Source organism: Catharus ustulatus, chromosome 1, assembly GCF_009819885.2.
Source record: "Catharus ustulatus isolate bCatUst1 chromosome 1, bCatUst1.pri.v2, whole genome shotgun sequence".
NCBI classification, from domain to species: Eukaryota; Metazoa; Chordata; class Aves; order Passeriformes; family Turdidae; genus Catharus; species Catharus ustulatus.
Genome location: NC_046221.1, coordinates 150,167,651 through 150,195,129, shown reverse-complemented (window position 1 = coordinate 150,195,129; position 27,479 = coordinate 150,167,651). Strand labels below are relative to the sequence as shown.

The window sequence follows — 27,479 nt, the reverse complement described above, 5'->3', positions numbered from 1 at the left end:
ATACAGCACACTCCTTCTAAAAATGACACGCAGGTTTTTGCTGAACTGTTGGAAGTTGTGCTTGTTGGCACAGCTCTAGAAATCACCAGAGCTCAAGCTGTGGCTGTTCATTCCTCTCTGCTCTGAGATATTTCCTTCTGAAGGTGACATGTATTTGAGCAGTGAGGCAGCTTCAAGGCAGCACACAGGTGAGTAGCATGTGTGTGTGTATCGATATGAAGAGCTTCTGTTCACTTTAATGGCAGACTGAAAATTGGTAAATTCCTGGTATGGTGTAAGTACCTAACAAACAGAATTTTTTTCTAAGTATCAGAAAGCTAGAAATTCATCATTACATAAAAATAAAATGTAAAAAACCAGTATCAGAATATAAATTCTTTTCTGGCAAAAACATGCAACTTACCTGATTTGCAACAAGTAACATGACCTCTTGGAAATATTTTGTCAGCCTCACATGCCCTTTCAGGGAAATGGGACCATTAGTTAAACTTTATGTTCCATTTTCCATATACAGCTGGTGCAGTACCTATTTTGGCTTTTAGCATAATCAAGAAGTTATGAGGGACCATGGAAAAGCTACACTATGGAAATAATGTATCTCCACTTTAGTCTGAATTATTTCAAGAATAGCTGTTTCCAGGATGATTTACTATACTGACTGTTTAAAGTGCCGTTGGCTCTGATTCTGCAAGGTGAGCAAGAGACAGCTGTGTGAAGACGCTGGAAAGGTTTAGAGTTATCCAGCATGTATCTTATGAGGCTGCTTTAAGATAAAAACTTTTAACTCAGACAGTGAAAGTTTAATCTGTTTATCTTGGGCTTTGGGCTTTAGTCCCCACGAAACAGCCTGGAAGGACAAAACTAGCAGAGGGACTGGCAGGATTGTTGTGGCAGATGTGATTTCCCTTACAGCAGGCAGCTTCCCTTTGGTCCTACTCTTCCCAGGTAGAAGTCAAAAGGATTGTTCTCTTGCTGATGAGAAGCCAAAGGAGGTATTTAAGTATTGGATGTTCAGAAGTATTTTCCAGGAATAAGGTGAGAAGGATTTGCCTTCAGTACTTGTGGCTTGATTTCTGAGGTTTTTGTTTGATTTATTTTGTCTGGTTTGGGGCATTCTTGTTTTTTTTCTTGTTTGTGCGGGTTTATTTGGTTGGGGTTCTTTTGTGGAGGATGCTGTGAACAGAAAAAAAGGGTTTCTAAATTACAGTTGTTTTCCAATGAATACATTATTCTTGGTAACTACTTGTCCCTTTTAAGCTGCTTCCCCTGCCTCACACAGTGACAGATTCTCCTGGTGCCCAGTCTCCTCCTCTAGCAGTGATGGGTGGCTGGGATGGAGGAGTGTCTGCAGAGACCCAGCAGGATTCCTACCACATAAATATATACTTTGGCAGAGAGACACAGACCATGAGATGTATTTATATACATACTTCTCTAATGAGCAGTCCCATCAGCAGGTATTCCTTGTTTGGTGCTTGACCTTCAGATGTGCTTGGGGCCGGCATGGACACTTCAGGCTGCTGGAGCTTTGCCAGGTCTGGAGAGGCTGAGCTGATGCCTGTTACCCATTGGGTCTCTCTGCTTTTGGCATGTCCTGGTGGGCTGTTCTAGCTCAGCACTGGAGAGGTTGTGGGGTCTCCCTCACTGGAGATACTCAGGAACAGTGTAGGTGTAACCCTGTGCAGTGCACTCCAGGGGATCCTGCCTAAGGAGGAAGGTTGGACCAGATACCCCACCCATGGTTCCTTTCAGCCTTAACTGTTCTGTGATTCTTTCTCTATATTTCACTGCTGGGAAGACTTTTCCAGAGCTGGTGATGTGGCTGTTTATGAGTTCTGTCATATTAAAGTCAGGAGGATAAGCTTATGCAAGAGAAGGAAAGCAATCTTCAAGCTGGAATGACTTTGATGACAGCAGCTCTTCATTAAGAGCTCCAGGTGTTATTACTGTGTTTTGCCAAATTAAACTCTTCTAGATTTTTAGAAGCTTAGTTAAATGGCCAGTCAAACAGTTAACATAGCCCAGATTTTTGAAGTCCTGAGCATAATGGTGAGGAGTGACACAAGTAACACTTAACCTGATGAAAGACCTAAAGGTGCTGCAGATGGCTCAGCTAATAAGCTTGAAGCCACTGTTCTCTCATGGCTTTTGTTACCCTTTTCTTTGCAGGAATAGTGGTTGGGTTGCAGGCTGATGCTCTTGAGATGTTTGTGAGACACAGCTCTCATCTAGCTCTGGGGAGGAAATCTCTATTCCTGCCTTAAAAGAGATAAAAAACCTCAAAAACGTCAGTCTTCTTTGTGTTTGTGAAATGCTGGAGAAGTGTCAGGCCAAAAACGGCCATAGAAGCAAATAACATTTCAATACAGGAAGAATGCAAGGAAAAGCAACTAGTTTTAGGAAGCTCCCTGTTGTTCAGCGAATGGCTGTCTGTATAAACAAGCCAGACCTAGGTGATGTGTGAGGATAGATCATAAAGGAAGCACTACAGGAACAAACCAGTGGAATTTCCACTTAACACATTAAAATCAACCCTGCAAGTCTCCATTAAGGAGAGTCATAAATTTAAGTTCTAAGAGATGGCATATAAAATATCCCTGAAACTAAAGATGATCATCTGACAGTTTTATGTTTCCCTTTCGCTCTGTTATATCTCTTTTAATAAACATGTGGGATAGATTATCAAAAGAGCAGCACTTTTAAAATGAAGTCTTGAGGAAATAAATAGTGAGTCTGAGCATATTATAAATTACACCAAATAAAAACAAACTGAAATTGATTCTGAGCTTTGCCTGTGTTCAGACTGCATCGCTAGGATCATTCTGTGTTGATCTTGTTTTATATATGTATTGAACTTTTCTGCTAGGCATACCATGAAATGTTAGTATTTAATGCTTGAGGTTTTGTTCAAGTACTGCCAGAGCTTTTTGTCTATGTGCATAAATAGTATTAAGACCTTAGAGAGGTTTCAGGGTTCACTCTCTTTACAAAAGACTGGGTAACCTTTTGGTTTTTGAGGGAGGAAAGGAAGGGCTAACTTGAAAACATGCAGGTTTCTGTGGTAATTTTTATGATGTTTCAATCTGAGATGTCATTTTATATCTAAATGTTAATCAGTCTTTTTTCAAAAGGCTTATTTGAACTTGCATTTAAAACCTTTTATAAATAGAATTTTCTGTGTGGAAGAGCAGAGAATTACCCAAGGTACCATCTCCTCATAGAAAATCTTTGCAGTCACATCATGTTTATCACAGGAAATTCTCATAGCCAAAAAGTTTTGACCAACTCAATGCAGTACTTTGTTCCCATTTTGTTAAAATACAGTTAGTTTCCATAAGTGCAGGTATTTATTCAATTCTTTGGAAAATTTAGATATGCAGTTCTCCTTAATCACTTTATTCTGTTACTTTTCTATCAATATGCACGCTGTATGAAGTGGATAAGGGTGTATATTTGGTATGAGCCAAGACAGATACACTTCCAGTAGAGAAGTCACAAGTGATACATTATATGAATTCCAGTAAGACATTTACATTTGATGTTTTCAGTTAGTCATATTTCTAGAGGAATGCTTCCTTTTTTCTCTGAAACTCACAGTGGAAACCTTGAATACTGAAGGAAATGAGGAAGAGACTTCTCAAGTCTCTAAAACTTGCATAAAATAGCTTTTTAGGTGTAATTTTAATATCTTCTCAATGCAGCTGTAAATGAAGTTGGTCTCACTACCTTTTTAGTTTTTGCTGTATTAAAGACTTCATATAGAACTCTGTATGTGAAGGAATCAAGTTCATGAAACTTAAAGGCTGGGCAATTATCTCTGTGGGGGAATATGCAACATATTATTTAGTTTCTTTATTTTCTTTTTGCTTTCTTTCTGTTCACTATTGCATTGGCTGATGCTGATTTAGGAGTGCCCTAAAGTGTAGCTGTTAAATTACAGAGCTGATCTGGCCCTGGTGTGGGCACAGCAGTATTACATAGGCACAAGGTGCAGGTGGACACACACAGCTTGCATGCATGTTGTACATGCAGTTGCTCATATCCACGACAGAATTTGTTTGTTGTCAGTGCAATGTGGATGAATTTAATTGTTCTTTGAAAACAGAAATAAATAGAGGCGTGATTATACCTGCACCGAAGGAGTCTGCGGGTTGATTCATTTGCTGAAATGCTTTACAGGAGGCTGCAACTGCAATTTTGGTTTTTCTCAGGGTCTGTGTTTCCCACCCACCCTGCTGTCCCTGTTGGGTTGTCTGTGGGGGACAGCCTGCCCTGTGCTAGAGGGTGCCAGGAAGGGGAGTGAGCCTGGAGCAGGAGGTGGGAGAGTGAAAGCCACTTTGTCTTCAAGCTGGCATGAAGTTTCCCATTAATTTCCATGGGATTGGGATATTTTTAGCAAGCAGTAATGACATAAATCACTGATGGGGAAAAAAAGATGCTGATACAGCTTTATCTTTTCCCCAATACCTACTGTATTGATTCCTCTTTAAAATAATATGGAATGTTCTTTGGTCCTGACTGGGTGACTCACTTGGCTGGCTTTCTGCTCCAAGCTGTCCATGGCATCTCTGTTACCGTGGTGCTTTACTGTGCTTAGCAAACCTGGCTCCATACTCTGTCCTGTCAGGTAGTCCCTCCTCCCTTCCTGCTCATAAAATACATGTGGTAGCAGTTCAGCTCCAAGTTCAGTCGTTTTGTGCAATAATTGATTAAACAATTGTTGTTTCTTTATTTATGGTTCTGTGCTAACCACAAAGGTTGAGTAGCTCTGCACAGTCACATATGTGCTTAAGTTGTGGGTACTTGTTATCAAATTGTCAAATCAGAAAGTATCAAAAATTTTCTTCTACAAATCTCCCTGCTTTCTCTTAAATTCCACGGTGACAGATACTGTATCAACAGCTTTTCAAAGGATGTTTCAGGTCTTCTTCCTCGTTCAGAGCTAAGCCCTCACCTCTTCAAGAGCAGAAACACACTAAAAATAGTGTTTCATTGGAGCAGAAAGTGGTCACTGTTTGTGGAGACAATAAAACTGTAGTTTCAGGTGGAGCCTGGTTTATGAAGTAATTTTTTTTGTTTCCCAAAAAGCTGCATCCAGCAGAGATTTGACCCCTTTCCATTTGAACAGGAGGTTTGTAAGTGCCCTTGTGCCCTCTCTGTAGAACTGTCCATGCATAGATGATTTTCCAGGAGAAATTTGACTTTGTAGCTGCCTTGGTGCCATTGCAGTATATAGTATATACAGTAATTTCACGATTATAAGCCGCACTGATTATAAGCCGCACTTCTGGGTTTCAGCAACTTTTTGGTTTTTGTCCATATATAAGCCGCACCTGATTATAAGCCGCATGTTACAATACAGAGTGTGATAAAAGGTATCTGTTCTATCACCATCTGTTGAGGGTGGGGACAGTGATCCTTATCTCAATGGCAGATAATTTGCTAATGGGCCATCCATTGAAACCAGGCAAGGCATTGTTCTTTATTTTTTCACAACCCATCCTTCCTCCAGCCAGTCATTGTCTGCTAATGGCCCATTGAGTCCCACTGTGTGACTGATAAAATTACTGCATCCCATTGGAAGTTGCTCCAGCCAGGGGGAAGAGCCCAACATTTCTTACCAAGATAAAAACAGAGGTTTTGGGACAATAAGGTAACCCCTTTCTCCACTGGACTCCAGAGGAAAACCGGATTTCTCCACATCACCACTGGACCTCCAGAGGGAAACTGCACCTTGTACAGGAGCACTGCTCCAGCTGAGCCACATCTGTCACTGCAGGAGGATGCAGCCACCATTTAATGGGACTGCTACCAACACCCTGCCTGACGGTGTCAGGTTGTACTCTGACTGTGTCAGGGTTTGGAGTTTGTTTCTTTGTAGTACTGTATTTCTATTTTAATTTCCCTAGAAAAGAACTGTTATTCCTAATTCCCATATTTTTGCCTGAAAGCCCCTTGATTTCAAAATTATAATAATTTGGAGAGAGGGGGTTTGCATTCTCCATTTCAAAGAGAAACTCCTGCCTTTCTCAGCAGACACCTGTCCTCCAAACTAAAACAGCAACATTTTGTTCTTTGTCCATATATAAGCCGCACCTGATTATAAGCCGCACTTTGGGTTCGGACCAAAATTTTAGTCAAAATGGTGCGGCTTATAATCGTGAAATTACTGTACTAGTATATAGTGCCCGACTGTGACAGTCATCAGAAGTATTCTGGGTTTGCAGAGTACACCAAGCCCAAAGTCTCTGCATGGCTTGCTCCTCTCCCCACTGGGTTTTCTGGATATCATTTGCCTTCTTTCTGACTTCTGACCGCATCATTTAGGATACGAGGCAACACCAGAAAAAAAAAATTGATGTTTATCAGCCTGATTATGCAGGAGAACCTGCAGTTGTAGCTGAGCAATTAATTGCATAATGAAAACCTTGGCTTGCTGACTTTATCCCGGCTGGCTGCTTTGTGTGTCTGAGCCTGGCAGATCCCCCTGGGGATGAGCAGTGCTTCCGGGCAGGCTCCATCAGCTGCTGATGGCCACCTGGCTGACAGCCAGACACCATGGCTTCCCTTGCCTCTGAAGAGGTGCACATTTGTGACCACAGTTTAGGAGTGATTGAAAAGTGACTGATTTGGTATCATCACAACAAAGTTGTGCCTGAGGTCTCTGGGGAATTTGGGTTAGCTCAGAAGCCCTGAGGTTTCCAGGCCTGGAATGAAACACAATTACCTTGTGGGATTTTTTTCTTTTAAACACATCATTAGAAAACATGATAGTTGAAGCTAAGCTGTAATGTTAAACCTGTAATCATAGCTTTGGAGGGTGCTGCAAAGAAATCTCTTGCAGTATTACATGAAGAGTACCCAGTTAAAATATAATAACTGATTCTGAAAAGTCACATGAGACACAGCTCTGCAACAATAATGCCATATGTTTCGAATGTTACTTATTTTATAAATGATAGAATAACAAAAAGTAAATCTGATTCAGCAGCACTTTAACTGCAATGCCCCTGGCATTGACTCCTTTGGGGATCAGTTCTGGTGGAAGGACCCCTGAGGCACAGCTTGAGCCCTCTGAATAGTCCTGCTGAAGGATACTTGTGTGTGAGCCACAGTGGCCAAAGAGGCTGGAGAAAAGAGGGCCTGTTAGTCTGCTTGCTCTGGGGATGGCAGTGGTTTACAGAGTCACACAACTGTTTAGGTTAGAAAAGACTCTAAAGATCATTGAGTCTAACTGTTAACTCAGTGATGGCAAATTCACCACTCAACCATCCCTACGTTCCACATGCACACATCTTTAAATATGTTCAGGAATGGTCTGACTCCACTGCTTGCCTGGGCAGCCTGTTCCAGTGCTTGATAAGCCCCTTTCTGTGGCAAAATTTTTCATACTATCCAATCTAAACCTCTCCTGGCACAACCTCAAACCATCTCTTCTTGCCCTGTTACTTGCGATAAGAGATTATCCCCCATCTTGCTACAAATTCCTTCTAGGGAGTTGTAGAGAGAAATGAGGTCTCCCTTGAGCCTCCTTTTCTCCAGGCTAAATACCCCCAGCTCCCTCAGTTGCTCATGATAAGACTCTTGCTCCAACCCCTTTGCCAGTTCCTTTGCCTTTGGACATGTCCCAGAACCACTTTCCACCCTGTCCCTGTTCAGTACAGAAGGGGATGGAGCCTGGCAGGCACTGTCAGCCCCACTCAGACCAGCTTTCCTTCCAACTACCTTTGCTGTGGATCCATGGTTTCTCTGCACAGGTAAGTGAATGTAAAGGAGGCCCTGCAAGCAGATACTCCATCTGTAGGCTGGATCAGGGTGGGCAGGCAGCAGGGCCCGGCAGAGTGCCCTGACCTGCTGTGCAGTGTATGTGCAGGCTGAGGTTTAGTGTGTGTAGGTTCCGCTGGTTTCACTGTCCAATGTCTGATCCTGTAACTACATAGATGAGGATGACCTTTGCATATATAATGTCTTTCCTGTTGTTTTCAATAAGGCTAAACTTGGGTAAGGCTGGGCAAGAAGAATCATAACTTTTGTTCTGTGGGCACACGAGTGTAGATTGTGCTATATAAGGCTGCTTGCTGTTGAGCCTGTCCCCATTCAAGGTGAGGAGAAAAGTGTTCATATTTTTATTATCTTTCTTCCCTCCCTATGCCACACCAAAACAAGCAAACTGTAACAATCTCTACAGGAGAGAAGCAGCATTTTACAGATTATAGCTTTTTTTTGCTAGGAAACACGTAGCCATGTTTAACTTCTTTTTAAAGAGTGGCAATGTTGAATATACAAATTAAACTCCAATTTACACAGTTGAGATTTCCATGAACACTTCACACGAGTATTCTCAAAGTGCAATGTTTTGCAATAATGACATTTGCTAGGAACAGTCTTGGGGGAAATAGGACTTGTTTGCACCCTTCCCCTTTGATGCCAGCCTGTGTCAGCCCGTGCTGCAGCCAGCTCTGAACAGATCAGCCTTTGTGTCCCCAGCACAAACATCCCTCTTCTTTCTGAGAAATGGGCAAAATGGGTTCTGACCAGCACAGCCAGCTGTTTGCAGCTTGTTGGGCAGCAGAAGAGAGACAAGCGGCTTCTCTGTGCCCCTGGCAGTGAAACAGCTTGAGTCTTTACAAACCAGAGTTTAATATCGGCTGTGAGGTACTTCAGCTGTGTCACAAGGCTCCCCAGCTTGCTCTGCAGGAGTTTTCTGCTCTGGTTGAAGGCTTGGAGCTGCTTTCTGCCCTAGTGCTCTGAGTGGTGCAGAGGTGCATTAGTGCCCAGCAAAGCTGCTACTGGTTGTTTCTTTCCTTGGCAACTTAAATCTTTGAGTGTTTAGTGGGAACGGTTTAAAACTTACAAAAGCCAGTAACAGCATCTGCCATTGTTACTTCAGGTGGTGTGATCTTGTGACATTTCAGAGGAGTGATCTGGAATTATGTAAATAGTCTAATTCTGCCCTTTTCATTTATATGATGCCTTACACTGATGCTATACAAGTGCTTGGTATTTTTATTGTTCTTAAGTAAATTCAGACTTCAGTTACTTCCCCTGGCCCAAGACTTAATCACCATTCTTTCTGAGTGTGCTGTAGCTTGCAGAACCTTTTACCTTCAGCAGCAGAGAGGTGAGGTGTCTGGGACTGTAGTTCCAGCTGTGCCAGTGTCCTTTGCATGGCTCCTTTGGCTTTATCTCAGAGGAAAAGCAGGATGAGGAAGGTGCTTAAAAGCCATTGCTATCCCGAGCACTGCTCAAATGCTGCACAGGTTGGGATCCCTGCTGCCTGTCCTTGCCACTCAGCCTGGCACTGTGTAAGCTGCTGAGGTTAATGGGGCTGAGCCTCTGTAGTCAAGTGTGGGGTGCTCCCACCACCAGGACAAATGCTGTTCACACCCTACCTGTCATGTAGGGAGCGTGGTCTGATTTCTGTGCACACTAGTTGTGCTCCAGCTCCTTCTAACTCACTTAATGATGTGGAGCCAGGCCTGGATGTGGGCAGCCATGAAGCTGGATCCTGCAGAAAATATGTGTACACCACCTCCAAATGCCTGTGTCTTTATTTGCAGCAGTAGTGATGGACTGTGAGAGGTGAGCACAAGCATCTGGCTCCCAGGATAGGCAGTATTATTAATGTCCAGTAACATTAATTAAAAACTGAGCACTGAAAAGGCTTTGGGCTGGAGCCAAAGTCCATTCTTTGTTCCTCTAGCTCCCTTATGCTGATCACTCTCTGCTTCTCTGTGGTTTTGGGCTGGGCTGGGCTTCAGTAAATGAAGCCAAGTGAAACCTGTCTTTTTAGGCCTGGTGTGGCATGTTTGCTTTTGGGTCATGGTATTTGTTCATGCTGTAGAGGTAACAACAGATCTTGATGCCTTGGTGTGTGGTGTCCTGGCATTGGTCTTCCCTCTGAGCCAGCACAGTGTGAAGCTGGATTGTGGCTGGGATGCTATCTTCATGCTCTGATGTTTTTACATCCTGTGGAGTAGGAGGGAAAAATGCCCCACTGCTACTGTCCCTGTACCACAACTGCCCAAGAAGTCTGTCATAGTTTCAGTCCTTGTTGGGCAGCCAGACTGCAGCCCAGGCTTCTGGGTAGACTTTAATGTGAGAGGAATGTATTCCAGTGTTTGGGATATAGCCTTTGCTCTTAATAAAGGTGTATTAAGTAATTGCTTTAGGCTTTTGGTTGAAAGGATAAATCATTCTCCCTTTTCCTCTTTTTTTATTATTCCTTTTATTTATAAAATAAATATTTTATAAATAAATTATTTGTATCTGTGAATGTTGCCTTTATGCTGTAATTTTTTACTCATTGTTTAGTGACCTTTGCCACCCCCAAAATCTTAATTTCTAATTCTGAGCATTAGAGGTAATAGGCAGAGAAAAGTTATTGTGATTTGGGGTTTTTTTCCTCCTTTCTTAAGTGTGTTTACATCTTTAGAAAGGATTCTTCTTACTTTAGGCATTTGTGCTATGCTGCACATCTCTCCTCTCAGGATCAGCAGCAGAAACAGACTGAGTGATTTTTGGGAGATGCCACTCTCCTTCCTCACTTACTACAGGGATACTGGCTTGGCTTCCAAAGCTATGTGACATATATTCCATCTCTTACAGTGTTTTTCAAGTTCTTCCTTTGCAACCCAAGAACAGTTGTGTATTTCTCAGCTCTTATTCAGTTACATGGTTCTCCAGAACTGGAATTTTGCATAAGGTAGGATATAGTCCAAAGAGCAGAAAGAACTATATATCTTTGTTACAATAATAATACAAAAACCATGCATACTGTTTGAGAATATTAGCATGTAGTAGTGTTGTGTGTTGGCCTTGGCAAGAGAGTTGCATGAGCAAAGCCCATCCCTGTGCTGCAGTGCATCTCTGTGGCTGCACTGAATTGTGTGATACTGTGCCAGAAGCAGATTATTTGAATTTACACGGGTTAAATGTATGCTCTGGAGAAGATGTCATTTCAAATGCTTCCTTTCTCCATGATGGAGCTTGCAGAGCAGAATGGGAAGCAGTTGTGTCTGCAGAAGGGAGTCATGGACCCCAGCACAAGGCAGAAGTGCTGAGGCAGGAGGAAGAACCCAGCAAGAAGGTTTTGTCACTGAAGCCAATGTGTTGTGAAACTGCAGCTGATCTGATCAGAGCTTTCCTGCCATCCCCCTGGCCTTGGCAGCTCATTCCTGCTCCTCCACCTGCTTCCCTGTGGCCATGCTGTGTGTTCCAGGTCCCCGGGTCAGCTCTCTGGGTGGCAGCAAGGCATGGGAAGCTTGAGTCATTGGAGGTCCCTATATGGGACAGCTCACATTTAAGATCCATACAAAGCCATTGTGAAACTGCACCCATCGTGCTGAGACTTGTCTTGTTAACTGTATGTTGCTGTCAACATGCAGCGGATAAAATCTGGCCCTGGTGAAACCAACTTCAACACTCCTTGATGGAGCAGGGCTGGGATCTGTCTTAGTGTTGCAAGTTGTGCCACTGTTGAGAAAAAATCCACCTTTTCTCTTTTTTTTTTTTTTTTTGGAAGTGCTAGACTTCTAAGTGATAATCTTGAATTTTCAGTGTTAATTGTGTCACCTACAAGTTAAAGTGTGCTTCTCACCTGCTTTGTATTCTGCATATCCCAGAGCTTTTATATAACCTTGTGTTGCTGTACAAAGGATGGATATAAATCTTTTATACAGAATGTCTCCTGGATTGTGTGGGGGAGTGGGAAATCCTGCAGAAGTTAAAAGTACCTGTCCTGAACAATGGCTGGGTTGATTTGACAGCAAGAGCAATGACCTTATAGTTGAAATGAGGAGCAAGAGCTAGAAAATTGGACACCCCCCCAGGACCTTCAGTGGGCAAGAAGAGAGAGAGCTGAGCCTTGTGCCAAGGAGCAAAGCACAGACTCAACCAAGCTGGGCATGTTAAAGTGTTGATTTGCATCAACACAGGAAGGGAGACTGAAGTGCAGCAGCTTTACTTGTATACACCTGGCTAAGAGACAAAATACATCTTGTTCATGAATGGGTTTCTGTGCCACCAGTCCTCTAGTTTTGTATTCTCATTAGCCATACATAGACATATCTTGAAAACTTCAAATTTACTGTGTTCCTGGGAATGCTAAATTTGGTCCACACTGTGCAACTGGCCACACTTTAAGTGTGGGAATGCTGTGATTTTTTTTTTTTCAGTGTTTTCATGGGTTTCAGTTCTGGATGACTTGTCCTGTGCTGTTACTGTGCCTGGAGGCCATTTAAATACATTGACTTTTCTACCCATTTCATAGCTGCTTGAGTTGTTTCTTGAGGTCTGCAGCCTTTCCAAATGCTCTAGTTTATTTATGTAAGGTTTTTTTCACAACACTATTCCCTTCTGTATTCAGTTCCTGTTGTATTAGTAACAAATTTGATTTTTAAAATTTGTTGCTTGTCACTCCTGTTTTTTCTGCCTTCCTTTTTCTGAGTTTTGATGGGTCCAGCCTGAATGTTCTGGTTCTTTGCACCTTCACCAGTAGTTTGTTCCACTGCATGCTCTTCCAGCACACTAAATTAATCTGGCAACACTATCCAGAATATCAGGTGTTTGAATATTTAAAGACTTCCTGTCTTGAAAAAAATATTTTTTAAAAACAAAATCAGGAAGCACCCCCAGATTTGTAAGAAGCTTCTCTTTAGTAGCTTAATTAAAAAATTGTGAAGGTTCCAAAGATCTGTGATAAAAAACCCCACAAAACACAAAAAACTCTAAACCTACTAATCCCATTTTTTTTCTGGGGTTTTTTTTGGTTGGTTGGTTGGTTTGGAAAGTTCTGAAATGATCTTGAGAACTTGACTCACTCCTTGGATTGTGCAAAAAGATGGTGACCCTTAGGTTTGGTTGCAAGACTGACTGCCTCATGCCTGCATGATGGCTTTGCAGTTTCATATTCAGGAGTTACAACTTATTTCTTAGCACGAGGCTGCTTTCCACGTCTTTGGCATGGCTCTTCCAGAAGATTGAGTGCTGCAATGTGGAAATAAAATTTTGCATGATCCAACAACTTCAGTGTATTGATCAGTGTGAGTTAATGCACGAGTGAGAACTTGGGGTGTTGGTTGCTTTGCACTTAGAACTTCTCAAGTGGTTGTTACTGTGGCACTGATCTCCTTCCTCCCCAAGCTGTGTGTTCCTGACTTCTTCACATGGTTCAGGCTTTTATCTGAGTTTCTAGGGGCCTGGCTCAGAGAATTAAACCAGCAATAGTTTGGGGCTGTTGCACTGGCTGTGCAGACCTGAACTGTCCCTTACACAGAGTTTTTGCAATCAGGCAGGGAGTTGGCTCTCACAGCTGAACATGTTTGTGTTGTTTCATCAATAGGGTGAAATGATTCCCTACTTGAATATCTTTTCTGATTCCTTCACTGTCCTTGGCCCTGCTATAGTTTTTCACCCAGTGTATTGTCAGGAGCCCAGAAGAGAGGGTGACAAACAGCAGTTCGTGGATAGGACCAAGAATTTGTCATGGCACTTCTTGAACCTTCTGGAGAAATCATTATTACATGCTGACTGGTATCAGTTTTCAGGAGAGCATGTTTTTTGAGCAGTTACTAAATATAGTGCTTTTGGAGGCAGCAGCCTTCTTCACATCCTTATACATTGTTCTTAGTTGATGGGGTTTTTATTTCCCCTTAACTGATATGTTTTAGCATGTCAGTTTATCTGAAAGTTTCAAATTCTGTGGAAGTATGAGAATAGGAACCATTGTGTCTGAAACAGTGATTCTCTCCTTTTTGGAGGGTTATTTGAATTAATCCACATGACTAAAAAACATTAGAAAGGGGAGGCCATGGAAACCCTTGCTGTGAATATCCCAGATGACATCTCTCCAAATTCCTAATTTGGGCATACAGACTGCAGTACCTCACATGTCCCTTTTCACTCTGTTTTGTATTGGGTTTTGAGAAATATGCACAAAAGCTTACCCTTTGGAAGGGGACTGAACTACATCAGCCTTTTACTGAGGTTTTGTGTGAAGACATGGTTAGCAGTGAAGTCTGGAGATCAACATGAGTTCCTGGGTTCAGACTGCCTTTCAAATATCCCTAACCAGTGTTAGTTCCAGTGCCCACAAGGAAGTACAGAGTGGAGGCAGTCAGAAAACCTTCAGGGAGTTTTGGCTGTAGAGCAGATGAATAGTGGCACTGTGTCAGTTTATCTTAACAATTGATATGGTAAAATAACTTGGTTTCCCCCTCCTTTCCTTGTCTTTTCTTCCTCTCCCAGGTTGCTGTTGTGAACTGCCAGTTATTTTTACTTTATATTGAAATTAAGCATGCTGAATCTGGAAAGGAGCTAAAATATCCATCTGCCTTTGGTTATTTTGGCAAAGTGTCAGCCCTCTTTACCCCAGTAATGGTCCTTGAGGAGCAGGATGGACATCAGAAAGTATGGTTTCATGTGCCATAGTAATTTGAACATTTTAAATTTGGGGTGAGCAAACTTAGCTAAGAAATGCTAATACATGTGTTCAGTATTGAAGTCTTTGTAAGTATTAATCTTTACTTCTGCTGATAAGGCTACAAATCTCCTGAAATGGAGGTGCAAGTGGAGAGGTGGTAAATGTATCCTTCATACAAAGAAGCATTTCTGTGAAAGTAAAAAGCACATCTCCAAATCCAATAAAAATTAGAGATGAAAAGTCATCTGTCATCTAATCCCAAGGACCTGCCACAGCAGTGAAGCTAACACTCCTCACTTCACTTCAGGATTCCTGGTGATGTAGCTTGAAAATACCGTTCTGAATTTCCATGACAGAAGAATACTGAGTTTCACATATGTTTCCAATTCACACATAAAAACAGATAAATGGAAATTTTTACCATCTATTAAACTTTCAAAGGAAGTAGTTATGTTTAGTTAATTAGCTTAGCTGTTTGAATATCTACAATCTATCCTTTACTGGTATGTAGATTTAGTAAAGAATCCATTACAGAAGTGATAGCCCAGGGGGAGTGTGTCTTCTAGCTGATGGGTATTATGAATGTATGTGAAATGTCAGCTTTGTTCAAATGCAGGAATAAAGATGCTTTTGTAATGTGCCTTTTTTTTAATCTGGTACTTGATCAGAGGTTTTGTCTTCACAAGCCAAAGCAGTAGAGAGAATGAAGAGGAAATAGTGTAGAAAACAAAGAGGAACCAAAGCATTTGCAAATCTTTGCAAAATGTTCAAGGCTGATGCTGGATAATTTGGTGGTGAGGGTCTGTGGTCTGTTTAACACACTGATATTTTCATGTGATCTGTCTGCACCTGAAGTATAGAATACACAGAAATTTTCTATGAAGTGAACCTTCATGCACATTGGCAAGGAGCCCAACAATTCTCTGCTTTTGTGTCTTCTGGGTCAGCACTCCCTGTATATGTTTTTTTCTGGTTCCTGTGTCACCTGGTGCAGCATCCTCACTGTCACAAGCCTTCATCCCCTCTTCCACACTCAGATGTGGTTACACAGCCACTGGAGCTTGGGATGCTGCTTGTACAAAGGCACTGGAGCTCTTGGCTTTGGGTTTTTACTCAGAAGTTGAACTGCTTCAAACTGTTCTTTTGGCCCAACAATCTAAGTTAGGAATCTTCTTGCTATTTCTGTTGTTTGCTTCTCAGTAAATACCTAGTTACCTCTGCCTTTCACAAACCTGTGGAAAGTGCAATTTATGGACCCAGTCTGTGTTTAAGGAATGGGTCTTTTAACAGGTGGGCTAAGAAAACTGTCCTCTTATTCAGAGGAATGGTGTTTTTCTTCCTGCAAATGTCTCAGCTGCTGAAAAAAATGGGGAGAATGCCTCCATTAAAGCAGCATATGACAAAGTCAGTATTAATTGAAGACTGAAGTTGTGAATACAGGTATTTGTGCATTCCTGTGCATAGTTTAATGTCTTTGAAGCTGAGCAACAGAAATTTTCCCACTTTTAAAATCAGCAAAATACTGGGCTTTCCAAAATGTTCAATTTTAATGGGACTAAAACGCATTGGGAAAAACAAATGATAAAAAATGAAAGCAAGAAATAAAGTCGGCAGAAGTTACTCTGGCAAAGTGTTGCATCCACTGTATTTTTAATAATGAAACGATTCTTTCTTAAATGGCAAGGGAACAAATATTATGGTTCATTTCAGTGGGATCTTTAAATATGGTTAGCGTTAATGTACTTTATTTGCTGTAAGAATGATTTTTTTATTGCATCATTAGCAGATCAATTAGATTCCTTTGAATGCACTATGTCTGTAGGAGATTAAAAATGAAGGAGACCATATGTGTTTTCTTGAGTCTCAATCACATACTGGAACCTAATCCAAAGCCTTCTTAAGTTGCTAAGTAGAAAGGAATCTTTTCATTGACTTCAGGTTTCTTTGGACAAGTCTTCAGAAGAAAAATTCACTTGGACAATTGCATTCTTGTTCCAAATATGCAAACGTAAGTACTATATGGAATCGGATTTCTGCCTACACATTTCTAAACATTTTGGTTGTTGTCTGAATGATTAGGAGATGAAGAAGATTTTACATGTGTAAAACATTTATGTTCTTCAGGTGGGTACCTTTGCTGGTGAATAGGATTTGGTACATTTTTTTTGTGGTTGCCTAATAGACTGTTGGAATGGGACACCCCATTTCCTTGGCAGGTTCAGTGCTCTGAACTTTCACTGAAAGACCTAGTGAGGCTGTTCCCTTATTTGTGCAGCTCTTAAACTGAGGCAAGTTCTGAACAGTTGCAAACTTCCTCTATTTACTCAAGAGAAGGTTATTGGAAAGTAGCCCATCTTTATGTGGGACTACTAAGGGTATTGGTATTTCAATCACTCTTATGGTGGCCTGGAGAATACTAATAGCAGGGGCAATTTGATTGATTTTGTTGGTACTTTTTTACTACTTGAAGTAACAAAGGCTTATTTAGAGCTGTAGGGGAACTAACAGAAAAATGTTCTGCCTTGCAATGGTTTTCAGTGCTTCTGGGAGATGCAAAGTGTTTTGTTGACCCCCCAGCAGACAGACCAGAGATGTATTTTCTCTTGATCTTGTTATTGTGAAGGTATGAGATTACCTTTGAGAGGTGGAGAACTAGAGAGAAAATTAGTCTTGGGGCTTACTCAGAGTCATTTATATTTGTCACTACAGTGTTGCCTTGGGGATTTTTTTGCACTTGTTAAAAATAAAGACAAACCTCAGGGGGGTGGGGAGTCTGGACAGCATCTCATCAGTGTGTGGGAACAGCGTGGGCATTTGGCTCCTTGCGACATCCTGTTTCCCCAAGTTATCACTGCAAGTCTTTACTCTTTTTCCAGCCAGGCTTCACGAGTCCCTCCTCTCACCATGCCCTCCCATCTTTAACTCTTCTCCTTCCTGCCTTGGCTGGGAAGGAGAAGGACTTGACTGCTGTGTGCAAGGATGTTTTTGCTGCTGTTCCTTGTGGAACTGGATGATGGAGGTTGAGGAACTTGTCTGGTGTGAATGCAGAAAATGGTGGCTGGGTCAGGCCACTACCAAAGTGTGGGTTGTTGGGAGAAGAGAGATCTCCTGCAACTTTGCTGGCTGTTGGAATCACATCTTTCTATAGGGACAGAGCTGGTGAGCATCCCTGGGGTGCCTCAGTGAGTGAAGGCTTCACCCCTGGGCTGGGGTGGGGTGGTGAGCACACCTCCAGCTGCTGGGATGCTCTCTGAAGGATTTGTATTGGCAATGTGGGAAGCACACAGGGCTGCCGCTCACAAGCAAACTGCTTTCCAAAGCTGTGGTGAATGAATCCTCATCCCACAGCTCCCCCTGGGCTGGGGCCACCCTTAGATATGTAGGTTTGATCCTCTGTGTGGCTGAATGCCTGCCACCCCAGGATTCTCTTATGGCCTGGTATTTAGGGGTGTCATGGTTTAACCCCAGCCAGCAGCTCATCCCCACACAGTGCTCATTCACTTATCCCTATGGGATGGGGGAGAGAATTGGAAGAGTGAAAGGGAGTAAACTTGTGGGTTGAGATAAAGACAGTTTAATAGGTAAAGCAAAAGTCACACATGCAATCAAAACAAAACAAGGAATTAAATCACCACATCTCATGGACAGACAGGTGTTCCTCCATCCCAAGAAAAGCAGGTGTCCATCACACATAGCAGTGATGTGGGAAGACAGATGCCATCACTCTGGATGTCTCCCCCTTCCTCCTTCTCCTCCCAGCTGTATATACTGGGTGTGATGCTACATGCTACAGAATGTCCCTTGGGTTGGCTGGGGTCAGCTATCCTGGCTGTGTCCCCTCCCAGTTCCTTGTGTACCCCCAGGCTCCTCGCTGGTGGGGAGGTGTGAGGGGCAGACAAGGCCTTGACACTGGGTAAGCCCAGCTCAGCAATGACAAAAACATCCCTGTATCATCAACACTGTCTTCTGCAAAAATCTAAAACACAGCCCTCACAGCTCCTCTGGAGAAAATTAACTCTATCCCTGCCAGAACCACCATGGTGGGGAATGTATAAAAATCTGCCTGAGTGTGAGGTGCTGTTCCTTCCCTTCATATCCTCTTCTGCTCTGGACTGCTGGATCCAGGCATTGTACTCCAACCACTGCACGTCATAGCCACCACTGGCCTAACCCCCATGAATTTGTTTGAAGATTTATTTAGCTCTGGAATACCCGAAGCTATGCCTGCAGTATCTTGCAGCAAGCAAATGTAGAAGAAGAAATACTTTCCTTTTAAGCTGATAATTTTCACAGCATGATCATTAGTTCTCTGGCAAAAAAAAAATTATGTATACTTGTTTTCTCTGTCATTTCTATCATCAAACACATTTTTTGAACATGTTCTGATATCCTCAGTCTACTGATATATCGGGAAGCTGGCACTTACAGACATCCTTTTAATCCTCACTGCCTTTTCTTACTTTTCTAAATCCTTCTTGAGATGGGGTGACCAGCAGAGAAGGCTGTGTTGGAGATGTGAGTGTATTGTCAATGTATTTCTCTTTCTTGCAGTCCCCTGTTCTGATGTTCCCTGAGCCTTTTCCACTGTCACCTTTAGATTTCCTCACTGACTTGTAATAGCTAATGTTAATCTCATCAGTAACGCCTTGTGGGAGTATCCTGATGTCTGTCCAGATTGGTTTAAAGTAACCTTGGAACACTTCTTGTCTGGCATGGGACTGGGAGACAGATAGAATCTCCACAAGAAACTGAAACCCCAGAGTGTCAAGCAGAGTGAGAGCAGAGGGATTAAGGTTGATGAGTGAACTTAAATGTCTTGTGAAGAATTGCTGCCAGCTCTGTTTGATAGACAGGCTACAAATAATTTTTCACTTCAACCCTGGAATAACTTCAGTGGCCATGGCATAAGGCACACGGGGAGGTTTTATCAGTTCTCTGTGACTCCCTGATGTACTTCAAGTGTCAGTGATTCCCCATCTCAGCCCTTCTGCCTCTGACCAGATCCTTAAACTGTGACATAGACCCTTTCCCTGGTGGTGTGGCAGTGCATTTGTCCTTGAGCTGTATTTGAACGCCTAAATTACACTGAGAAGAAACTGCTCTTGAATTCAGTCAGTTGTATGGCACAATTTCACCTTCCATGGCTGAATTTCTTGAGGGACAAGGATGGAGTTAGATCTGAGATGAGGTGAAGTCCTTCAGCAGACAAGTGGAAACCCTCTGAGCTGGAGGCCAGCTTGTGAGGGCTACTGTCTGCTTTAATCTTGCAGCTGACTTCCAGCTTCTACTCCAAGTCCAGTGCTTTAAGTGTGTTTGCTTCAAACCTCCAATAAGTTAAGTTTTTTACTTAATCAATTAATCTGACTGGAGGGAGTTGAAGGGGAGAAGCAGGACAGCCTCTGTGGAGATAAAAGTGAGTGCTGTTTAGTTGGAACAGGATTTTTTCTTGTCTCTGGATCCTCATGTCATCCAAGCCAGGAGTGATACAAATAATTAATTTTAGTAATTAGAATATTTGTATCTTTTTATCTGCTGACAAAGAGAAATGTACCAAATATTGCAAGTACATAGCTGCATGTCAATATATTTTGATAATTCAATGCTCAGATAACTTTCTTTAAGAAAGTTATAAATTTCAGATGTAACTTTAGAAAGAAATGCAAACAAGGATAAAAAATGTTATGTTTATTTAAATCAAGGCTTCCCACTGCCTTCATTGCACTAGCCAACCTCTCCCCATCTTTTCAGCCAGTTGAGTGTAATAATCTTTAAGCTTGTGAACAAACTGTACTTATTTATTTGCAAGCCCTCACTGGCCTGTACTGGTTTGTTTTGTAACATCTCTTAATGAGTAAACCCTTTGGAAAGTCTCACTAGCTTATCCATTGACAAATGTCTGACCCTGTTTAGCAGCTCAGCCTGCCCCTGTTGGGCTATGGTGCATGGTGAAATTTGGGGTGTCAGCATCCAAATATAGGGAGAAGTCTCCCTTCTTCAGGGTGCCCATAGTCTAAATAAACAATGCCAGTGAGGCAGAGGGGGAAGGGAAACTGCAACAGTATGTGCTAACATACTGTGTGTTAGCTCCATAATCTTTATTTTTTATTTTTAAATCTTGTTTTGTGGCTTTGCCCTTGAAGTAACAGACATGGGGAGCCCACGTAGCAGCCAGTGCTCCAGCTGCAGCTTTTACTGGAGCAGGTAAGGCCCCAGATGATGCAGTGCCTGTAAAATGTGAGGCAGCCACCCTTCCCCTTCTCTTTAGGCTGATGCATGCAGCACATTTCTGCTTGCAGTGCCTGGGACTTTGCAGAAGAACCAGATACTTCCTTTTCTGTTCAAGGCATGTGAGTTTATAACTGGGCAGACTGAATGCCAGCGATGGAATTATCTCTAGTTTATTTTTTTCTCCCCCCTTTTCATTTTCTAGTGATTTCAAAGTAATGGTTTGAAAATTGCATCTCCTTAAAACAGCCCTTTTCCTTGTAGCAATACTATTGAGAAAAACTTGAAAATAAGCACTCAAATCCTTGCTTCCAGACTTTCTGCAATTGCAGCAGGTAAATACACTCTTTAGATGCATTTTAGGCACTGTGTAAGGTAAAACTCACAGCTCCATTCCACTTACATTTCTGTCTACATTAATCCATCTAATCTTGCTTTTACTCTCTGGCAATCAGTTTTTTCTTCATGGGAGTTCTGCTGTGCTGGTGATCATGGCTGTTTGGGAGGGTCTGTCAAAATAAAGGTATTTGGGTGTTCTGAGGATGGTGCATTTCCTCAGCCTCATTCCCAGAAGACTTCTGAGGATGCATGGAATGCCTGGTTGAGCAGAGGACTTGGACTAAAAGGTTCTTGAGCGTCTGTGCTGGCAAACAGTGCTGATTTGAAGAGGAAGAGGAAGACTTTCACCCCAGAAACATTCACCCTGGACTGATATGATACAACTTTTAGATTTTTCCCTTTAGCACACCGCAGACTTCTTGTTCCCTAACCTGAGATGTATCCTTGTTCAATTCCTTGTGCACCAGCAGCCTTGATAGCATTTGGTGATTTGTTCATGAAATTGAGAACACAAAGCTAAGACCTTCCTCTGTTGTTTGAAATTCAGTTCATGTCAGTAGTGATTGAATCCTGCTATCTGATGGTTGTTCAGTGACCTTTGCAAATTAATAGCTTGTTTGCTTTCCTTATACTTCTCAGTAGATAAATACTTATGTTACAGGACATGCCCATTGATGAGGCTTTTCTGATTTGTCTTGGGGTTTGGGGTTTTCTTTCTTCTCTCTGAAGTATTTCTCCTCTTTTGCACTTCAAGAGAGAAATGATGATTGAATCCAGTTTCAGGAATGGCTCCTCTGTGTGTGCTGAGCCATAGCAAGTGCTGAAGTGCTGGTTACATTAGTAGGGAGATGGGGGTATTTGTTAAGGATGTGAAAGCTAATGCAAAAATATCATCCTGCTGAGCACAGAAGGGATGTGGGACAGTACCAATACCCAAGTCTCAGGCTAAGGAGTGCTTAAAGTTACGGTCAAATGTGTTGTGCTGCCTTGGAGGCAGTTGTGGACCGGGTCACACGTCGGGAATTTTTTGTTTATTGGGCTTTTTTGGAGAGGACTGCATTGTGGGTTTGAATCTCAGGCCTTTTTTCCTGCCAGTTGCAGATGTGCAGCTTTTTTCTGCCTTTTGAATCCAGGAAGCAGCCAGCTGTTGAGTTCTTCCAGTTCTGTTTGCAGCCTGTCTGCTGCTTGTACCAGCTCCTAGACTGCTTGCTGGATTATTTAGAGAAGAGAAAAACCTTGTTTTCAAAGTGTAACAGGTTACATAAGCACTTGGAAAGTATACCCTCTAGCACTGAAAGTCTTTCAAGTGTTTTAGAAAAAAATAAAAATAAAAATTACAGGCTTTCTGTGTTTTCTACCCCAGCTTTTGGTACATGGAAAGGTAGGATCCTTGATAACATTATGTTCTACTCTCCCAAAAGGTAAGTGCCTTACTCCTTCTGCTGCATTCATCAGTGGCTTTATATATAAAAAACCAGAAATGAGGTAAACCACTTAGAATTGGAGTGGGCTGACAGATCATAGGCTTTTTAGCATTTCATTTTTGAAGACAGAACTGGAAATATGAAAATTAATAAGAACTAAATATTCTTTTCTTTTACCTGTAAAGTTTTGTAGGAAGTTTTTACTTGAGTAGAATTTAGAATTTAAAATGTACTTAAATTCAGCCTTGCGGCACAAGAACTGCATGTTGTATTTCCAGCTGAGAGACACAAGGTTTGGAGCAGACAGACTACTTTGGTACCACCTGCCAAAAATAGTAGTAATAATAATAATAATAATAATGCCCTTCAAAACTGCTTTGGTCATTTGATTACCTGCTGTATATTAATTTTTTATGCACAGTCTTCCCGTCTCAAGTACCAGATGATTCTGCTCATGCCTTGGCTGCAGATAAAACTGTGTTGGATTTTGGGGCCTTTATCAGGGTTTTTCATGAGCAGTTAATATTAGGAGAGCATCAAACTATCTGGTCCAATTCCTGCAAGCTGAATTGCAGGTATTTTTTTATAAGCAGTGTGAGGCCAGAAGGGCATGATGAGCAGTAATCACAAAGTCAGAGTATGTGTGGTGGCCACAGGTTTTCAAAATCGCAGCTGTGCCCTGCACATTTGTAGATCTCAGTGGAGGACAAAATGCAGTTGTCAATGTGACTGAGAAACAAAGAGATGTCACATGGAGGTCGTGTTTTGCCTGTATCACTTGGCCATGCTTTTTTCTCCCACTCTCCTGTCTTTCTGTTCATGCTAATGAAATGTTCGCAGAAGAACCTTGTCTGAATAGATTTCCCACATGCTCTGGCAATTGAATCCTTATTCAATTTAGTACTTTTGTCATACTACCACCTAATGGTTGTTCTAGACCTACCATAACTTTTATGTACCTTGAGTACCTCAATAATCTGATATTTCAAGATTTATTTTTCATGAGGATTAGAACAAGTCCCAAGTCCATGGTTCCTGTTCCCCTAACAGTCTTGACCCCAATTACAACTTGACAACTAAATATTGTCCTCTTTGTAATCTACTCTATAAAGCTGTCTTGAGGTAAATTCATCAAGATGTAATTAAGTTGATATCATGAAAAAATAATTCAGGAGATGTCAAAAATTAGACCACCAAAAGCCAACATTCTGCATGCTTTTCATCCTAACGAATGTGTTTTGCTGTTCATATTTGCTTTATGTCAAAAACCTGAGAAGTTTTCTGGAAACCTTTCATGTCCCTTTCATGTTTTGGTTGTAAAAGTTTTTAGAAAGGTCTTCAGTTTGTCAGTTTATTCTGTGCATTGTTCCATACTTCAGTTTCACCTTGGGGTGAACGTGTTGACTTGTTGGCATTTAAAATCACATTTTTTTACAGACACATCTTAACCAGAAGGGGAATCTAGACTAAGAGAGTGATACCTTTGCTGGCCAAAACCAGCTTGGTAGTGTTGTGCTAGAATTGTTGGAGTCTCCTGATGAAACAAATGGCAGGATGTGCATAAACCAGCAAGTGACTTTCCTTGGAAAAGGAAACACCCCTGTGCTGTTATGGAAAGGAGACTGTGGCCACCACTGAACTGAGTGAAACCTCGATAGGCAGCTTTTGGCTTTTAATTTTTTGTTTTGTAGGTGAATGAAGATGTCATTTTTGCTTCAATAGGCAAATAGGATGACAGAACTGACTGATCTATTTAAAAGTTATTCTAAAAATGACTCTCTGGTCTGACTGATCTCTAACAGAGACAACTGAAAGAAAACAATAAGCTTCTATCATGTGCACCTAAACATGTGATACACAACTTGGTGCTAGAACTTTCTCAAGAAAATAAGGAAAGGGACCAGTTGTCTACATCTGATTTATACAAATTGGTATGTGCAGTTTGTATATCTGACATCTCCCTGCTTTGGGATATAGCTTCTAATATTGCCTGTTAATGTTGTTTGCTTTTTTTGTGCTTATTGCAATGAAGACAAAAATCTTCCTTTTTCTTTTTTTTTTTTTTTAAATAGTATTATCACTGTCTTCTTTTGGGTCAATATTATATCAGAAATTACCATTAAGTTGTACTTTCTGATAGACAGGTTTGAAGACTGCATAATTTAACAAAACTTTTGAACATGTTCGGACCAAGTCTAACATTTGTTCCATCTGTTGTACTCTTGACCAGAGTTTATTTGCTTTCCTTTTAAGTCTGACTTTTTTAAAAAAAGAAATAGTTCTGCAGATGGAAAGAGAAACATCAGGGACAAATTTAATGGTGCAAGCAATTCAGAAGCGTTTCCTGAGCTATTTCTGCATCTGGTCGTTCTTTGCATAATCTCCTCTTCAGAAATCTTATCAACCAATTGTATTCAGGTGGCATATTTTGAGCCTTTAATCTTCAAACTTGTGTGAAACTTAAAAAATTCCTAAAGAGTCGATTGGGGTAGAATTAATACAAATACAGACAAAACAGACGCTCCTCATGGCACTGACACAGGCTCCAGGTTGGAGCTATGATCAAAAGCACCTTGGGTCCTTGGCCAAAATAGCTGGATCAGCTCTGGGAAAAGAGGGAATTGACCATGTGTGTGTGTCTCTACTAAATTGAGTTGATGTAGACTTTTTTCCTTCCACTTTCCCATCTCTGTGCTGAGGAGTTGGGATTTGCCAACACTTGCAGTTCTTAAGGTTTCAAATAGCCATAGTTGATATTTTTTTAATCTTGCAGGTTGAAACAAGGGAAATTCCAGTTCAATATAAAGCAGAAATTCTTCAGAATGTGAGGTCAAACACTGGGACAAGTTGCCCTGAAAGTCTGTGTAATCACCATCCCTGGAGGAATTCAGGACTTGCCTGGGCAAGGCCCTGAGCAGCTGGCTCTTGGCTAGAGGCTGGTCCTGCTCTGAGCAGGGGCTGGACCAGGCAACCTCCAGAGGTCCCTTCCAACCTCTACAGCTTTGTACCTTTTGTTCAGTGGTTAATTAAATTCTTCTGGGGGCTTTCAAAATGAGTCCAAGGCAAGGAAGGTACGTGTAGATTCTCTGGATGCATTTGTCATTACTTTCATCAAAAATGGAGCATCTGACTGCCAGTCAGAGAAGATTTTTTCAGAGAAATACACATGAAACATGAAAAAGGTGGGAATTGGTAGAAGGCAAAGTTTTTCTTTTGGTAATTTGCTGGTAACCACAGAACATTAGTGCAAATATTTAATAGGGAACAAGACTACTTTGTCTTCCTGGAGGAAATTGTATTTGCTGGCTTTATTCAGCCTTTTCTTGTGGTTAGAAGCATTTCTGTAAATAGATTGTGTATGTCCAGACTGTTCTTTACGTCTCTGATTTTGGTAAGCAAACCCATGCCTAGCAGCAGCCTGCCCACAGTGTATGTTAGCAAAGACTGTATCAAGAGAATATTAAAAGTTTTTAATCTTGTAAAGAAGTAGCTTACATATGTATGCCAAAGAATTCCTGCATGCAACAGCAGCATTTCCCTGCAGGCTTGTTTGTTGGTGGCAGCTACCTGAGTTATCCTTTCAGCTCTGGCTGTGACAAAGTTCTTTGTATTAGAAACATATATGGGTATTTTGTAAGAGACCTTCTCTGGGATTAGTGTTTCTTTTTCCCCTCTGTGTACACCAGTTTCGTGTTACTGCCTTTCAGAATTACAGAATTACCAGGGCTGGCAGAGACTTTCGAGGTTTGTCTGCTCCAACCATCAAGCCAGCACCACCATAATCACCCCTAAACCTGGCTCCCCAAGTGCCATATCCAGATGCCTCTTGAACAGTTCCAGAGATGGTGACTCCCACCTCCCAGGGCAATATTCCAACACCTGACCTTTCTTTCAATGAAAAAAAAAAAAAGTCTAATCTAATCTGAACCTCTCCACACTCAATTTAAGGCCATTTCCGACTGACCCCCATCTCACTACAACTTCCTTATTAAATGACAGAGATTTTGATTCTTGGTGAAGTGAAGAAGGGAGTCAACAAAACCTCTGCCTTGTCCTTCCAGAGGGTGGACTTTGGCCTGTCCAGGACACTGATTCAGAGAGTCCCTTGGGAAACAGTGCTAAATAACAAAGGGGTCCAGGAAGGCTGGACATCCTTTAAGAGGGAAATCCTAAAGGTGTGGAAGCTGACTGTCCCTATGTGCCAAAGGATGAGCTGGAAGGGAAAAAGACCAGCCTGGCTGAATAGGGAGCTTTCTCTAGAACTCAGGGAAAAGAAAGAGAGTTTATAACCTTTGGAAGAAGGGTCAGTCAGTTCAGGAAGAGTACAAGGATGTTGTTAGGTCACGTAGAGACAAAATAAGAAAGGCAAAACTCATGCAGAACTCAGTCTTGCCACTGCTGTAGAAGATAATAAAGAATATTTTTATAATACATGAACAACAAAAGGAGGACCAAAGAAAGCCCCCATTCTTTACTGAGCATGCGGTGGTAAACATTGTCATCAAGCATGAGACAGAGACTGAAGTACTTAAAGCTTTCTTTGCCTCAGTTATGCTCTGGGAAAGCAGTCCCATGAGCTGGTTTACAGGGATGGGGAGCAGAACAGACTCCCTGCAATTCAGGAGGAGGTACTTAGTGACCTTCTGTACCACTTAGATGCTCACAAATCTAGGGCTGGATTGGATTCACTCGAGGGTGGTGAGGGGAGCTGGATGCTTGCCAAGCAACTCTCCATCATTTATCTTTAGTCCTGGTTAACTGAGAAGGCTTTGGATGAGGGAAGGTTGGCCTGTGATGCCCATCATACAGTAAGGGTTGGAAGGAGGATCCAGGGAACTACAGGCTCAGCCAGGGAAGGAACACGTCATCCTGAGTGCAATCACATGTACAGGACAACCAGGGAATCAGGCCCATCCAACATGGATTTGGGAAAGGAAGGTCCTGATCTTCTGTGGCCAGTATTGCCTGCTGGATGAGGGAAAGGATGTGGGTGTTGTCTGCCTGGACTTTAGTAAAACCTTCAGTACTGTCAACCCACAGCATTTTCCTGTCCCATGGCTTGGACAGGT

General features: G+C 41.9%; 1 protein-coding gene across 2 annotated transcripts in view; it reads left to right on the top strand.

The window, feature by feature from the left end:
* The window catches only part of SNTB1 (syntrophin beta 1), a 110,282-nt gene that overhangs the window by 7,935 nt on the left and 74,868 nt on the right, over window positions 1–27,479 (top strand). The window lies entirely within an intron of this gene.